The sequence below is a fragment of the Ursus americanus genome, chromosome 6 (genome assembly GCF_024610735.1).
Source record: "Ursus americanus isolate L20-20 chromosome 6, mUrsAme1.1.p, whole genome shotgun sequence".
NCBI lineage: Eukaryota > Metazoa > Chordata > Mammalia > Carnivora > Ursidae > Ursus > Ursus americanus.
Window position 1 is genome coordinate 33,639,082 of NC_142132.1, and position 12,415 is coordinate 33,651,496.

Sequence of the window (12,415 nt, forward strand, 5' to 3'; positions counted from 1 at the left end):
AGCAATTCTAAGGGAAATAATGGGTTCTACACTAGAGGGGTTCCATGACCAAACAAAATTTTTTAAGTAATCTCTACACTCAACATGGGGCTGGAACTCACCACCTCGAGATCAAGTGTTGGATGCTCCACCGAATGAATCATCCAGGAGCCCCTAAACAAATTTTAAAGATACATTGTTAAAGCTAAATTAATTTTTCTATTCTGCAAGACTTCTCAGAGCCTTTAAGATGTTAACGTTTCATGTAAATATCCAAAAGAAAATAAGATATGCCAAATTTCCCGAGCTTATATGACCCCAGCGTCTTTTCTTTGCCATATCTCACACTCTGTGGAGCTGGTATTTTTCTAACAATTACTTTGGAAACTATTTGTCTAAGCTTGGAACTGGGAAATTCTACTTCCACGTAGGATGTAAAAAGCCTCAAGGGAATGCTGCTCCCACACCAGCAACAAGAGAAAATATGGATAATCTAGAAAACCCTCACTTTGTTGAGCCCATCAGAGAACTGAGCTGCAAAGCAACCAGGGAACTCAATTCTAAAAGATGATCAGCCCTTCTGAGGAGAGAGACAAGACACACCAACTATTTCTCTTGTGGCAAAGAATGGGAAGAATAGGTAATTGCCACAGAACTGGGTAAGAAGAAAATTTCTTAAAGCCTGAGTGTAAGGTAGCATGACAACTGAAAATCCCTAAGCACTCCAGACATAAAAGAAATCCCTAGCTGCTCGCCATCTCATTTCCGTCGGCCTCCACTTGGTATCCAGAAGAAAGAGCGTATGCAGGCAGTAGACCTAAGAGATCCTTTCTCTTGGTGGTTCAGTCCCGCAGCCGCTGCCAAGGTTTGAGGGTGGAGTAGGAGTACCTAGTGAAGCCCGTTGACACTCTGAGCCCTGTGTGAGGACAAGGTGGTATTGTCTGCCCCCCATGCAGAGGCAAAAGACACACCTGTGCCCAGGATTCAGCTCTGACACAAAACAGAGGTCTGCTGCCACTGGGTGAGGGACGGCAAATTCCGTTGGGTCCAAGAGCCCCCACCAATTCAAAGCAGAGTCTGGTTTAGCTGGGGAGAGATAAGGGATATCACAGTGGTTACTAGGGCAGACCCTGAAGTCAGCCGGACCTGGCTTGGGATCCAGGATCCACCACCTAATAGCTATGTGAGCTTAAGCACATCATCAAAGTAACCGAGCCTTCACTTTCTTATGTAAAATAAGCATGATAGTAATAGATCTGCCACAGAGAACTGCTAGGAAAACTGGAGTCCTGCAAAACACAGCACAGCCCCTAGGACACGGGAAGTGATCAAGAAAGGGCAGTTTTTGCTTTGATTACAGCAGTTGTTGCAAACTGATAAAGAGCAGTTGAGAATTAGTTGCCTAGGGTTGTCATAACAAAATACTGTAGCCGGGGTGGCCTACACAACAAAAATGTATTTTCTCACAATTCTGGAGGCCAAAAGTCTGAGCTGAAGGTGGCAGCATGGCTGGGTTCTGGTGAGAAATGTGATCCTGATTTGCAGATGGCCACCTTCTCACCATGTCCTCACATGGCCCAGAGGGCAGAGAGACAGAGAGAGTTAGATCTTTGATGTCTCTCCTTACAGGGTCAGTCATCCCATCATGCGGGCCCCGCTCTCATGATCTCATCTAAACCTAATTATCTCCCAAAGGCCCAGCTCAAAATACCATTAGGGGTTAGGGCTTCAAAATACAAATTTGGGGAGGGGACGCAATTCAGTCCAATAGCAAGTTACAAAGAGCACCTTCCCAATTGCAGTACAAATCAGTTGTTTCTACCTGACAGTTTTTGGTTCCCCTTTTTTCTGTTAACATCTGCCTATTTTTCCTCTAGGAATCTACTTACACACTCTCAGTTCACGTGTTTCAGGTGGGGCTGACGCCTCCCATGCCCACCTTAAAGGGTGGGGACATGACCCAGGCATGGCCAACAATCATATTCCATCTCCAGGCTAAAGTGATCAGTTCAGAGATAAATGCATGTTCAGCAAGGCAATTCAATGAGAGAAAGTTCTGGAGATTTTGATGTGACTACTGGGGAAGAGAAACTCTTCTAACTCCTGAAGCTGCTAAGGCTGGAGTTTCTAACTGTGAAGACAGACCCTGCCTGAGATGGAAGCCTCTGTGTTCTGAGGAAAGAAGAGCTGAGAGGTGACGATGGGGTCCTAAAGACATTGTTTGAAAGCTGGACCATCGAATAATTTACCGAATTAATATCTTTATAACATGAAATGAACCTAAGCATCATCTCTCAAACCAGTTTGCTATTTGACCCAGTTCAACCTTTATTGTTTCAACACTACATCAGGAGAAAATCTCTGTGACCTTGGATTAGGCAGAGTTCTTAGATACAACATCTAAAGCACTAGCCATTAAAGAAAAAATTGATAAGTTGGACTTCATCAAAAATTTTAAATTCTGTTCTCTGAAAAACATGGTTAAGAGAATGAAAAGACAAGCCACAGACTGGGAGAAAATATTTGCCAATCACATATCTGACACAGGATTTATATCTAGAATATAGAAAGAACTTTCAAAATTTAATAAAAAGAAAATAAACCAAAAAAAAAAAATGGGGGAAAGATGTGAACACTTTACCAAAGAAGACAGACAGATGGCAAATAAGTACATGACAAGATGTGCAACACCATTAGTCATTACAGAAATGCATATTCAAACCACAATCAAACACCACCACACATCTATTAGAATGGCTGGAAAAAAAACCCACCAAAACCTGACAAGAAGAAGTGCTGGTGAGAATTGGGAGCAACTGGAACTCTCACACAGGGCAGGTGGGAATGCGATATGGCACGACCACTGCAGCGGACTGAATAAACGTCCTCCTCAACATTCAGGTCCACTCTGAACATCAGAATGTGACCTTATTTGAAACTAGAGTCTTTGCAGATATAATTAGTTAAGATAAGGTCATCATTCATTAGGGTGGGCTCTAAATCCAACAACTGGTGTCCACAAAAGAAGAGGAAAGGACACAAAAAAGACGCATGAGAGAAGACCCTGTGAAGACTGAGACACAGATCAGAGTAACGCAGCTGCTAGCCAAGGAATGTCACGGACTGCCAGGAGCCACCAAAGGTAGGAAGAAGCAAAGAGAGATTCTCCCCTAGGGCCTTCGAAGGGAGTATAGCCCTGCCCACACCTCGACTCCAGACTTCTAGCCTCCACAATTGTGAGAGAATAGAGTGCTGGGATTTTGGGGGGTTTTTTATTTAAATTCAATTTAATTAGCATATATTATGAGTTTCAAAGGTAGAATTTAGTGATTCGTCAGTTGCATAGAATACCCAGTGCTCATTTCATCAAGTGCCTTCCTTAATGCCCATCATTCAGTTACCTAATCCCCCCACCAACTCCCCCTCCAGCAACCCTGTTTGTTCCCTACAGTTAAGAGTCTCTTATGGTTTGTTTCCCTGTTTTCATCTTATTTTATTTTTCCTTCCATTCCTCTATGTTCATCTGTTTTGTTTCTTAAATTCCACATATGAGTGAAATCATATGGTATTTGTCTTTCTCTGACTATTTCACTTAGCATAATACCCACTAGTTCCAAGAGTGCTGCTGTTCTAAGCCATCAAGTTTGTATTCGTTACTGTAGCTTTAAGAAACTGGAAAACAAACAAACAAACCAGTTTGGCAGTTTCTCATTAAATTAAACCTGCATTTATTCTGTAACTCAGAAATCCCACTCCTGGATATCTACCCAAGTTAAAACTTACATTCACACAAAAACTTTTACATGAACTGTTTATAGCAGCTTTATTTGTAATCACCCAAAACTGGAAACAACCCAAATGTCCTTCGAATGGTGAATGGGTAAACAAAGTATGGCACATGCATACTATGGAATAGTACTCAGCAATGAAAGGAACTAACTATTGCTAAACATAAGAACATGGATAAATATCAAATGTATTATGCTAAGTGAAAAAAGCCACACTCAAAGGGCAATACACTATATGTTTCTATTTATATGACATTCTAGAAAATGCAAAACTGTAGGGACAGAGAGCAGATTAGTTATCAGGGACTGGGGGTCAAAAGAGGGGCTGACTACAGGGGGCAGCGTGAGGGAGGGAATTTCTTGAGGGGCAGAACTGTTCTTTATCCCAAGGGTAGTAGTGGTTATACAACTCTACACATTTGTCAAACCCATAGATGTTTATACAGCAAAGAGTGAATTTTACTGAATGTAAAATCAATCAATCAATCAATCTACATCAAAGATGTAGAAGCATCTTGCCAATATAATATGTTTGTGTATTTGCTTTCAAAGTCATGCACAGTTATGATGGCAAAATATTCATTTGCATATTTGTTTGATACACCTAAGGTCACCGAAATTTCTTTCAACAACAGTTTAGTTGAAAACATCAAGCATAACCCATACTCAATGGTTTCCTGTCCAGTGAAGGAGACTAGCAGGAGCTCACAGTATTGACAATGTGGAGGGCTTCAACAGGAACCACTTTTGAGTTGTTGTGATAATAAATCAGATTTGTGTAATTTTCTCAAAATAGAAAATAACCTCAAAACATCCATCTGAAAAAATAAGATCACAAAAAGAGGAAGGTAGAGGAGGATGCAAAACTGTCTGAATAGTAACAAACCTTAGAAAAATTAAGTACTAAATGTGAAAGGAAAAAACGGGTTTCAGTATATCTATTACCAGATCAGTTTGACTGTGGGTTCCCAATTGAGAAATGTTTACTAGTACAGATTTCTAACCTTTTACCTAAAAGAAAACAGTGTTATTAAGCTCCAGTGGCCCCTCCTCTTTGACAGAGACAGGTATATAATTCTTAAGAAAGTAGGTTCTGGGGTTAGATAATCTTAGTTTTAATCTTAGATATACTACCAGATTTGTAACCTTGGCCATATCACTTAACCTGTAAAATGTGGATATTAATATCTATATTACAGAGTTGTCAAATGAATCATATAACATAACGTGTAGTAGTATCTGGAAGACAGTAGTAGTATCTTCAAGATAATAAAACCTCAGCCAAAACAATCCTGAAAAAGAACAAAGCTGGGGGGCGCCTGGGTGGCACAGCGGTTAAGCGTCTGCCTTTGGCTCAGGGCGTGACCCCAGTGTTGTGGGATCGAGCCCCATATCAGGCTCCTCCGCTATGAGCCTGCTTCTTCCTCTCCCACTCCCCCTGCTTGTGTTCCCTCTCTCGCTGGCTGTCTCTATCTCTGTTGAATAAATAAATAAAAAATCTTTAAAAAAAAAAAAAAGAACAAAGCTGGAAGACTCACATGTTGTAATTTCAAAACTTACCAAAAAGCTACAGTAACCAAAATAGTGCAGTATTAGCATAAGGATAGAATCTAGACCAATGGAATAGAACTGAGAGTCCAGAAACAAACCCATACATCTATGGCCAGTGTTCTTCGATAGGGGTGCCAAGACTATTAGATGGGGAATGAATAATCTCTTCAACAACGGGTGCTGAGACAATGGGATATCTGCTTGCAAAAGAATGAAGTGGGACCCCTACCTCATACCATATATAAAAATTAACTCAAAATGTATCAATGACCCAGATATAAGAGCTAAAATCATAAAACATAGGTCATAAATCTTTATGACCATGGATTTGATAGTACATTCTTAGCTATGACACCAAAAAAGTGAGCAACAAAAGAAAAAATAGGTTGGGGGGCGCCTGGGTGGTTCAGTCATTAAGCATCTGCCTTCGGCTCAGGGCGTGATCCCAGGGTCCTGGGATCAAACCCGCTTTGGGCTCCTTGCTCTGCTGGAAGCCTGCTTCTTCCTCTCCCACTCCCCCTGCTTGTGTTCCCTCTCTCACTGGCTGTCTTTCTCTGTGTCAAATAAATAAAATCTTAAAAAAAAAAAAAAAAAAAAGCAGGTTGGGCTTCATCAAAATTTAAAATTTTTGTATGTTTAAGGACATTATCAAGAAAGTGAAAAGACAGATGTGAGGGCAATCTGGCTGTGACAACTGTCACCCCATTGATCACCAGGGTTGATTCAGCTGATCTGGCTGGCTAGGCCCATCTCCCCTTCCTCCCTCACCATTCCATGTGTATCCCTCCCAAAGCTATGTACTCCGTTGAAGAGAACAACCTTCCTGGATAGAGGAGGACTGTTCTTCGGTCAAGGGTATACAAGTAGCTGCCCTCCCCTGCTAGAAACTCCAAACAAGCTCTCGAGAAAGTGAAAAGACAACCTACGTTATAGAAAAAAATAACTGCAAATCATATACATGATAAGGGTCAGTAATATAATTAGCTTATCCAGAAAATGTAAAGAACTCTTACAACTCAACAACAAAAAGGCAAACAACCCAATTTAAGAATGGACGAAACACTTGAAACACATTTCTCCAAAGATATACAAATTGCAAATAAGCACATGGAAAACGTGTTCAACATCATTAGCCACTAGAGAAATGCAAATCAAAACCACAAAGAAATAGCACTCACATCGACAAAGATGACTACAACCCCCCCCAAAAAAAAAGGAAAATGACAAGTGTTGGCGAGGATGGAGATGGAGAAATTGGAATCCTTGTACTTTGCTGGTGGGAATGTAAAACAGTACAGCTACTATGGGAAACAGTTTGACAGTTCCTCAAATTGTTAAACACAGGGGCGCCTGGGTAGCGCAGTCGTTAAAGCGTCTGCCTTCAGCTCAGGGCGTGATCCTGGCGTTCCGGGATCGAGTCCCACATCGGGCTCCTCCGTTGGGAGCCTGCTTCTTCCTCTCCCACTCCCCCTGCCGTGTTCCCTCTCTCGCTGGCTGTCTCTCTGTCACATAAATAAATAAAATCTTATAAAAAAAATTGTTAAACACAGAATTACCAGATGACCCAGCAATTCCACTCCTAGGGACACACCAAAAATAATTGAAAACAGGTACTCAAATACTGGCACACACATATTCATAGTAGCGCTATTCACAATAGCCAAAAGGTGGAACCCATCCAAATATCTATCAACCAATAAATGAATAAGCAGATTGTATATACAATGGAACATTATTCACCCACAAAAAGAAATGATGTATTGATATATGCTACAATGCAATGAACCTCAAGAACATTATGCTAATGTTTTAGAAGCTAGACCAAAAAGACCACACCTTGTATTATTCCATGTATATGAAATATCCAGAATAGGTAATCCCATAGAGACAGAAAGCAGATTGGTGGCTTCCAGGATCTGGGCAAAAGAGGGAATGGGGAAGTGCCCACTTAATGGGTACAGGACTTTATTTTGGAATAATGGAAATGTTTTGGAACAGAATAAAAATGGTGGTTGCACAACACTGTGATCGCATTAAATGCCATTGAATTGTTTACTTTTAAATGGTTAACTTTATATATTATATGAATTTCACCTAAATAAATAAGTTTTGCTAATAAGTATGAATTATATCTAGGAAATATTTACCTTTACTATAAATATTAATAGAGATTTGAAAAAATAGAAAAAATACAAGCCTCCAGTAAATTTGCTATTCTTTTCATCTAAGCTTTGCTTAATACATACACTGAAGTAGTATAATTCAAAATATGGATGGACTGGAGGTCAGGGCATGTGCTCTTGCATGTCAGATGATTCAGATGGTGAAGCACATAAAGTTTCCTAAATTCTTTGCTTCTAAAAATTCAGCGCTTTATACATTCTGCTAGCCCTTTCATCCCTGGTACAAAAGTTATGAACGGGAAGAATCTGCTGTGAAGGCTAGCTCTTTATTCAAAGGGCTAGCCCACACCTTGGGAGAAGGAGAAAGTTGATTATATGGAAGGATGAACAGGAGCTCTCACCCTTGGGCTACAGAAAGCAAATTCTAGTCCTTAAACTCCGCTATGGATGTATGAAATACAGAAAACAAATTGTGAGGGCATGATCATCAATCCAAAAGCCAACATATTTTTAGATATTTAACATATTAAAAGGGCTATAAAGTAAGGATTACTTAATAAATGGGATACTTGGTGAGATATTTTAAGGAAAATTTTTATTTGGTTCTTCACTGCATACTGTAGGTCAAAATAAATTCCAGGTAGGGGTAATCAGAAGGGGGAATGAAACATGAGAGACTATGGACTATGAGAAACAAACTGAGGGCTACAGAGGGGAGGGGGGTGGGGGAATGGGATAGGCTGGTGATGGGTAGTAAGGAGGGCACGTATTGCATGGTGCACTGGGTGTTATACACAACTAATGAATCATCGAGCCTTACATCGGAAACCGGGGAAGTACTGTATGGTGACTAACATAATATAATAAAAAATCATTATAAAAATAAATAAATAAATAAATAAATAAATAAATTCCAGGTAGATTAAGAGTTAAATGTAGAGAGAAGGGGGGGCGCCTGGGTGGCACAGTGGTTAAGCGTCTGCCTTCGGCTCAGGGCGTGATCCCAGCGTTATGGGATGGAGCCCCACATCAGGCTCCTCCGCTATGAGCCTGCTTCTTCCTCTCCCACTCCCCCTGCTTGTGTTCCCTCTCTCGCTGGCTGTCTCTATCTCTGTTGAATAAATAAATAAAATCTTTAAAAAAAAATGTAGAGAGAAGGGAGATAGAGGAGAAGAAAGAGTCTTAGGAAGAGTTTTTCTAAGGCAGGTAGATGCTCATTTGTTCTCTGAATGAGGAAAGACTTTCTAAGCTTAAGAGAAATAAAGGAAATCACAAAGAAGATATTGCTACGTTTGACTACATAAAATTTCTCACATAAAAATTATAAACATCTTGGGGCACCTGGGTGGCTCAGTCAGTTAAGCATCTGCCTTCAGCTTGGGTCATGTTCCTGGGATCCTGAGATGGAGCCCCACGTCGGGCTTCCTCTTCTCCCCCTCCCTCTGCCGCTCCCCCTGCTTGTGCTCTCTCGCTATCTCTGTCAAATAAATAAATAAAATCTTTAAAAAAAAACTTTAAGCATCTTTTTTAGAAACTGAGAAACATTTCTGTAATAATAAGACAAAAGTCATATCTTCCAATATAAAAAATTCAAATAAATTCTTAGTAAAAAGACTGAGACATGAAACACAATATGCTAAAGAAGAAAAAGAAATAGCATATAAAATAATTCAATTTTTGATTAAAAAAACTAAACATAAAATTATAATATATCATTCTCCTCCTATATAATTAAGAAAGATTAGATGGATAAACAAAGTTCCCCATTGGTAAAGGTATGGTGAAAAGAGCCTTGTTGTCTACTGATGTAAACTAATAGAGCTTTCCCAGGAAATAATTTCACAATATTTATCAAATATCCATCCTTTTGACTCAATGAATGATTTTCTATGAATGTACTCTAGAAGGAATAAAACTGAAATGGAGGCAAATTGTGCTCATTTTAGAAAAGTTTATAACAACAAAACAATGTAATACAACCCAATAATAAAAGAATTAAGAAATTAGGGCATCATTACATAAGAATATATTATGCAATCATTAACATGATATTTATAAAAGAAAATATTTATTTATATAAAATATTTTAAGGGATGCCTAGGTGGCTCACTCGGTAGAGCATGCATCTTGATCTTGTGGTTATGAGTCCAAGTCCCACATTAGGCATAGAGCACGTTAAAAAATAAAATAAAATATTTTAAACAATTTAAACAAATTGTATGTTCAGTATAATCTTAATTATGATAAAACATAGTGAATTGGCCATATCTATTTAGATAAAAAACGCACATACCACTTGATTCAGCAATTCCAATTCAAGGAATTTGTCCTAGATATGCTAAAGCAGAAAGACAGAAATGTTTGTTAAGTGAATGGGTGAATTAATTTAATAATTTGATGGAAGAATCGTAATCAATGTTTGAGTTCATTTAAATACTCTATTATTATGTATACGAGACATTTATTGAAGCATTGTTTGTAATAGCAAAAGGGTGCAAACAACCTAAATGTACATCAAATCAGTTAGGATTCAGACATAAAAAGGAATACAATCCAGGCAGCACCAAAGAGAGAAAAGAGAGAAAGAGAAGAAGATGCAAAAGATGAAGAAGGAGGAGGAGGATCAGAAGGAGGAAGGAAAGAAGGAAGCAAGCAAGCAGGGAGGTAGGGAGGGAAGGCAGGCAGGCAGGCAGGCTCTGTCTATACTGATATGGGACAATGCTCAAGATCCATTGCTAAGTAAAAAAAAAAAAAAAACTAAGATAGAGAAAAGAATATAAAGTACATTATGATTTGTACTCAGGCAAAGGAGAAGGAGATATTTACAAATGTGCTACGTAGAGATCATCACTGGAAGACCACCAAGGAAATCACTATGAGACTGCCTCTGATGGGTGAACCAGATGGCTGGGGTAGGGAGGGACACTTACTTTTTACTACATTACCCTCTGTACTATTTACACTTTTAACTATTTTTTAACTATTCAAAAATAATTTTAAGATTTTAAAAAAAGTCATAATTTAAAATTATTATACATATAAACATGTGGGGAAAACAACTAAAGAAAATATCCTAAACTTTCTATGGAGTTTAATTCCTAAATTGGTTGGATTATAGGTGATTATTATTTTCTCCTATACACTTTATTTTTCAAATATTGCACATTGTGAATGTAGGGCTTTTATAACCAAGATAGATAGACAGACAGACAGACATAAAAAGATTGGGTCCTTGTGCAGTCCCCGGAAGCCTATTTAATCCTTAAGTAACTGGAATAGCCCTTCTCTACAAGGCAGATAGTAGAAAGCAGTTACAATTGTAGTAATGAAAACAGAAAAAACAAAGTTGAATAACTATTCCTCTTAGATGTCAGTAGAAGAGGTCTGTGAAGATTCCAAGGCATTTCTGGGCACTTTCCCTAATTTTCATTTCAAGAATTATCATCTTTCTTTTCCTTGAAGAGGCATTTCATTGATCTAATCAGACACTCCTCAACTTTACTTGAAGGTTTTTTTGTTGTGTTTTTTTGTTCTTTTTTTTTTTTGGCTCCACATAAAAGAAAGAGAAAAAGGAGAAGAGGAAGGAAGAGCAGGGTTGATGGAGCAGGAAGAGGAAGGAAGAGAGCTGGCCAACCACAGACCTGCCTGAGGTGGACAGAGTCACCTGAATGAAACCAGATGAGATGGGCAGAGGCATGGCCTCAATGGGAAAGGAAGGACATGGTGAGGAAGAGATGACAGCTCCGCGGATGGGATGTTAGATAATGTCATTTGCTCAGGACACTTCACCACGTTGAGGGTGAAGCAGGCACATGGGCCAAGGATGACAATGAGGAAAGAAGAGACCATGGGGAGGCAATTCTATAAACAGGGTTGCCTTAGGTGGTTATTTATAACTTTGGAATGCCTATGTGCCATTAAACATTTTGCTGTGGACTGTTTGATTAAGAGCTTTTGTAAAGCCAAACTCAGGAACTGAAATGGTATGGAACCATTATACAGCAAGAAAATCATAATTATACTTGGAATAGAAACAGGTTTGTCTTTAAATACTGGAAATCCAAAGGGTGTTTTTTCCCTCTGGTTTTCAAAGTCACACTACTGTGTCTTACTCAAATTTACATACCCAGTGCTTCTCAAAGTCCCCTGGCACATAGCAGGTACTTAGTAAATGTTTGTAGAATGAATGGTTGAATTAATTTAATAATTTGATAGAAGAATTGTAACCAACTGGAAATGCTTTCCCAAGAACTCTTCCCTAGGGTAAGCTGTGATAGGCTTTTCTAGAGACTGAGCCTTGATTCAGCCCTAGAACTGAGAGCAGGTAGAAGAGGCAGCCAGCTCAGGAATTTACCAGATGGCCCGTGAAATGAGAGATTGCTTGCACCCTTCAACACCTCAAATACATAACCACTGAAATGTAAGAGATTAATGTGTTCTGTAAGAAGATATAGAACAGAAAAATGCAGCATCTTAGTGTTAAGTGAAACATTAAAGATGACGCAGTCCAAGCCCCTCATTTTATGATGAAGAAACAGACTCAGAGAGGATAAGTGACATGTCCAAAGTCACAAAACTTCCAAAGCAAACCCAGGACATCTTTCATAGTACCTTCGTAATCATAAACTGCAAAGTAACAGGAACATAAAAGTGGAGTAGGATGCAAACTAATTTCCTAAAATTTTTGCATAAAAATACTCTAAGTACAGAGAGACTTTATGTCCAGAATTAAAATAAATTTGAGGTTCTGTTTCACTCACTTGACTCCTCACTTAGCTTTCTTATCTTAAACGACTATGTGTAACAACATAAACAAATTAATCTTGGAAACCTGTCTTTAGAAGAAATTTTTTTTATGTGACGAGACAGGTTTTTTATTCATCAAAAGTTAAAGCAACAGGCACATTTTAGAAGAATTTTTAAAATGTAATCTTCCTAAGGGGCACCTGGGAGGCGCAGTGTGTTAAGTGGCTG